General features: G+C 35.0%; 1 pseudogene; it reads left to right on the top strand.

The window, feature by feature from the left end:
- Positions 1 to 2951: 2951 nt before the first annotated feature.
- Positions 2952 to 5859, top strand: LOC110113469 (annotated as a pseudogene).
- Positions 5860 to 6206: the final 347 nt, after the last annotated feature.

The following is a 6206-nucleotide window of genomic DNA, read 5'->3' as shown; positions in this document are numbered from 1 at the left end:
GGTAGGAGGAAATATGGTCTGGCGTCTACGACAAGGCGGGCAATCACCTAAAAATTCTATTTTCGACTTTTGAGGAGGATCAGAAAACCACCTATACATGCTCTCGTAGCATGGTAGAAGGGAGTCTGGTGCGAAGCATACAGCGAGGTAGGTAATCCCTATACACACTCTTGTAGCATAGTGGGGAAAGACACTTATGTTTTCTTATTTGTACCTTTGAAGGCCCCATACATGCTCGCGTAGCATGGTGGGATGAAAGATGTACGGCCCGTTGTCCCCCGATACCTACCATATACGCTCGAGTAGCGTGGTGGGATGACCCAATTTTCCATAGTTTCTCCTAAACGGGGGAGATGCTGGAAGGCTGCCAAAATTTTTAATAACGCAGTGGACTTGAACATGCACTGCGGACTAAAGCTTGAACTCAAAAATGATCAACAAGAACTAAATTGGAACAATAATAAGGACTTGACTTAAATGAACTAAGCGGAATGAGAATTTAATTTAAACTTGAACTGGAATATACACAAGTAACATAATGTAATGCTTAAGATGGATTCATAGTTTTAAGATAACAAATTCTAAAGTAAATGCAAGGGAATTTATGGAAAGCATTCAGATGAATGGCAATAAGCAAGAAGAGTTTAGAAATGAAGGCCAAGAACTTATAATGAACTTGGGCATTCACAAGTGTATGAGTGGAGATATGCAATAAATGTAATAACTTCTCCACTACATCAATGTATAAGCACTACAAAGAAAAAATGTTTGAAGAGCACATACCAAGTTCAAGTTGAAGTATGACCCTCCTACAACCAATACAAGTCGACATGCAAATAAATGTATCAAACCCTTACAAGTGAGGGGGACTGGTATACAATGAGCACAATAACTTAATGTATATGATTAGAAAGAAGATTACAATGTATGTAATACATCACTTATGAGCAAAGACATCGGATTGTATTGAGTTCAAATACTTGCAAGAAATGGCAAAAAATCTGAAGCATACATGATAACATCCCCCATGACAAATGCCAGAATATGCTACACTAAGTAAACTATAGGTGTGGTGGGTCCTCTGTAAATGTAACAAATCTCCTTACAACCAACATCGGTTGTCTTAGGGATGCATATGATAGCCCTACAAATACTGAAACATGTGCAAACAAGTGGAGAGAAACACCAATCAATATAAATAAAGAGATTGATAATGAAGGTAGCAATTCGTCAGTCAGTATGTATGGAAGGATCAGTGATAAATGTGGTAATCTATGCAGTCAACATTAGAATATCCCTACAGTCAACATCAACTAGCTAGCATAGGAAAATGACAATCCCTTACAAACAACTATGGAATACATGTGAGTGCGCATGAATGACGGTGATATATATCCAAACGAATATCATGCAATTCATTTAAAAATGAGGATGATGGATGCATATATCAATCATATAAACAAATTTATTGCCCTCTTATTATTTTCAAAGACAACAAAGGACTTGTAAGAGAGAGAGAGAGAGAGAGAGAGAGAGAGAGAGAGAGAGAGAGAGAGCACCCACACATCTACAAATTGTCATACCAAAATTCAGAGAGAATGCAGCAAATGCAAACACATTCACAAGCTATTCGTGGCAGAAGAAGACTCTTCATACACCATGTGTGTGTCCATGGAAATAATACAAAGTGACTATATTAAGTACAATGACTACGAGTAGTGTTAAAAGATTTCCATGCAAAGCAGCCAGCCTGCCAAAAGTGAGGCATCAAGCCTGTGGTGAATGTAGTTACCAATAAGAGAAAGAAGGAGATTCAGTAGTGCACTACAATCCATTGATAGGAAACAACAAGTAGTGCATGACAGTCTATGTGAACAAAATGGATAAACAACCGTAATATAAAGCCATGCCACTGAATATATAGCCTTTGTATAAGCAGACATATGGCGTCAATAAAGTCTGAAATAAAGCCCAGCGCATTTAGTAATAATAGTCACTTATGCAACTAGACACCCCTTTGTGTCGCATGCAAACATCTTAAAATGCCCCCGTACATACACCGTTATTTGTATACACAAAGGTACACAAGGGGTATGTGCAATCACAAAACCCGCATGTGCCCCCGGTGAGCGTGTTAAGAGTACGCACATGACATCTAGGGATACTGCGTGGGTCAATAAATGAATGTAGTTTGAGTCCAATCCTTCGATATGAATAGATAGGAGTCGACACAACTCGAATTATCAATCCAAATATCCAAAATTCCAAATCCAAATATTTAAGATTTAAATTCAACCATCAAATCAGTTAAAACAAAACTCATCCACCATTCGTAACAGTTTGCTGAGGAGAACAAATTGAAATTTACTCCAGCTCATATAGATTTAATGACTAGTTGAAAATATTATTATTATCCATTCTCAAATATTCTCCTGCCAGTAAGGACGCAGTACGTGTCCTCTGACCGGCATTTTTACCACCAAATGGCACCATAGGATAAACGGTTATGACCCGATGCCATTTGAACCAAGTGGTTTTGCTGCCAAGTGGCACCACGAGATAGCGGTTATGGCCAGAGCCAATATGTTTCTTAGTGGCATCAATTCATTGAGATATTAATTAATAGGATATAATCGATAGGGCACAAAGCCCTCTATTAGCTAAGGTGGATTCAAATTTGTTCCTCTAGATAAACACTCACCCCATGTCTACAAGATACCCTTGGACGGAGCAACCAATGGCTGCTGACAAGGATCCTTTTCTCAGGTTGGGTCGACTACCTCCTCTGACTAAGTAGTATAGGGACCACGATGGCCCGGGATGATGGAACCATGGGATCTTGATTAGGTCCATCATCCATTCTCCCACTATCCGCTTTAAGTGCAAGGTGGTGCATATTTTAAATTTTAAATATCCAATTTTTAAACCCCAAATGCCCATGCTATTACTATATGTCAGATACCACATATCCATGGATACAATGTATTAAAGTACAACCTATCGAAGTTCCAGCTATTCTTGTAGAAGTAATAAAGGCATTAACTAGTAATTTTGGAAGCAATTCTTTAATAGGAGAAGGTTCTTATGGTCGAGTCTATTATGGTGTACTAGAAAATGAGATAGCTACGACATTGAAAAAATTTAGATGCTAGTAAGCAGCCTGATCATGAATTTTCAGCTCAGGTGAGTTTGTAAAGTTCCATATTATTTTATTTTATTTTATTTTTTTGCATGAGGCCCTCGTAAAAGGGATGTGTAAGTGTCAATGGTTTTAAGAATAAATCATGAAAATTTTATTCAGCTTCTTGGCTACTATGTTGATGGAGGCCTACATGTCCTCGAATATGAGTTTGCAACAATGGGCTCTCTTCATGACATTCTTCATGGTAAATAACTAATGATATGCTAATTATACATTTATGCCTAGGTGCTTTGATTTTATTACCTTCATATATTTCTAACTGTATTCATTATGGGGATATTATATGTTGCGTTGAGTTTTAAGGTAACTTTTGTGATGTGGAGGGGTAGGGGGATCAAAATATTTAATTTACTCAAATGTGAACCCAAACGAGTGCTAATAAATTGACCTGTATCAAAAGCTACATATAATATATGGGATTATGCTATGATGAATTATGCAGGTTTTCACTTTGACTTGCATTATAACATACTGCATCCAACAATTTATGTCTTATAAATAGGAAGTTTATTTTCCTTTCTATCCCCATTAGATTTCACTTAAATCATCACACATGTACTCTGAAAAAATATTCTATCTTGACTGACCTAAAATCATGATTAAAAGATACTCATATGAAGGACCTTAATGTATGCATTAGTAAATGAAACAATCCAATGTTACTTGGTCTCGTGATTATTCTTCAATTTGCTTTCTTATCATATTTTACTTTTCTTCAGTTTGCTTAACCAGTTACCTTTTTATTTAAAAGTATCAAAACTTTAAACCCTACTGTATAGATAAAAAATAATACCATTTGATCAATTAACCTTCATTTTTTACTCTCTATTTAAAACATGCAAGGTTTGTTAAGCACATGGTGGAATGATAGTAGACTCCAAGTTTAGTTGTTTATTAATTTTTGAGAACTTAAAAATTTTCCAAACTTCAAGTGTGTTATAGCTATTAAAATGGTGATACTCAATTAGGTCCAATGTGAGACCTAACCCAACTAAATAAAAGTAAGAAAATAGTAGGCTACGTCATTACGTGTTATTAAACTGTAGATCTGACAGGAGCAAAGTGAAGGATGTTGGCTCATCTTGATTGGAGAAAACTTAATCTAACCTTATATGTATGCTTGCAAATTGATTAATTATGTTCAGTTCAACTTGACTCAACATTTTGAATGCTTGAACTTAGCATTTGGTGGCTTCATCTGTTTGATGTCTTAACTCCTTATATCTTTGATATCCTTACAATGCATTTTAAATCATGATAAGCCAAATCCAGTAACATTAAATAAATTAAAAAGGAAAGAAGGATAAGATAATAAAGTGAAAATTTTATTCGATACAAGAAAATTTTTGGATTTTCCACATAAAATTGTTCTTTTGTGCAAGTAGCTTTCATGTTACTATGCCAAATTTTTTTATTCAAATCTATGTTGATCTTTATAAAATTCCATCTGATATATTAATAAATGAATGGTTAAACCTTTTTATGTAATTCCAAACTTGGATGCCAATTTTCATCTTGAATAGATGTTTATTTGATCTCAAAGAACCAATTTTTTTTATTGATACAAACAATAGCAAATTTTAAAAGTCTAACTAGTCTTTTCCTGGTAAGTGGTGTTGAAAAGTTGAAAATTAGGTACTTTTGAAATGATGACCTTTTGTGCAAAATGATCATTTGGCTACTGATAAATGCTTATTATAGTGGTTCTTGGCTTAAGTTTTGTTTTTGATTTTTGTCTTCTATTCAGATTAACTTAGGCTTCATTTGGGACAGCTTTCTTACTCTTTCTGAAAATGGCTTTCTAGTATAAAAGTTAAAATTTTTATATTCGAAAGCTGCTTTAAGAAGTAGTAAAAAAATCATCTCAAACAAAGCCTTAATGTTATGTTTGACTATTGAATTTCTAGTGCAGGGCGTAAAGGTGCGAAGGGAGCACAGCCTGATCCAATTTGGTCATGGGTTCAAAGAGTTAAAGTTGCTATAGGAGCATAAAGAGGACTTGAATATTTGCATGAGAAATCACAACCCCCTGTTATTCATCATGATATCAAGTCCAGCAATGTACTTCTTTTTTATGATGATGTTGCAAAGATTGGTGATTTCAAATTTTCAAATCAATCTTCTAATACGGCTGCTCGACTTCACTCAACTAGAGTACTTGGAACATTTGGATATCACTCTCCAGAGTATGTTTGTCTATGATTTGTTGAATATCATTTGATTAATATATAATTATGCTCTTATGCTTCCGACTTCTAAATTGGAATATCCTTAGCTCTAAGTTGTCCTTGTTGTTCCACAGGTATGTAATGACTGGACAACTCAGTTCCAAGAGTGATGTTTATAGATTTGGTGTTGTACTTTTGGAGCTTCTTACTGGACGTAAGCCTGTTGATCCTACATTACCACGGGGACAACAAAGTCTTGTGACATGGGTAATGCATTTTTTTTTGGCTTTATCTAGTATGTTCCAACAAATGTAAGAAGGTTATGTTAAAGCTTGGATCTTCCCATTATTAGTAAGTTGATTCTTTGTTGTGTAGACAACACCAAGGCTAAGTGAAGATAAGGTAAGTCAATGCGTAGATGCAAGGCTTGGAGGAGAGTACCCTCCCAAGGCTGTAGCTAAGGTAATTGTTTCGGTTTTTATTCTTTAATTAATACAAGTGCATATTATGCTAATGAAAGCCTAGCTTAAGTTTTCTTGATTACTCCTTATTTCCCTCACTATACTTATTCATCTGGTCTGTAAAGTAGAAACCTAGGCCTATACCAAGCAAATTAAATCATTATAATGAAATTAGAATGGTCATCTACCTGCAGATAATCTACATTTCAAAATTAGAATAATATGAGTTGTATGGCATAAACATCGATGTTCAATAATTGTTTTGTTTCTTAAAGCTCTCAACAATTAAGAGATATTCCACATTTAACAATGGAAAATAAACACCATAAAAAAGTTCAAACTAGAAATAACATGCAGTGCTAAATAACTTGAAAA

The sequence above is a fragment of the Dendrobium catenatum genome, unplaced genomic scaffold (assembly GCF_001605985.2).
Source record: "Dendrobium catenatum unplaced genomic scaffold, ASM160598v2 fragScaff_scaffold_1468, whole genome shotgun sequence".
In the NCBI taxonomy this organism is placed as follows: domain Eukaryota; kingdom Viridiplantae; phylum Streptophyta; class Magnoliopsida; order Asparagales; family Orchidaceae; genus Dendrobium; species Dendrobium catenatum.
This window is presented reverse-complemented; position numbering and strand designations above follow the sequence as displayed.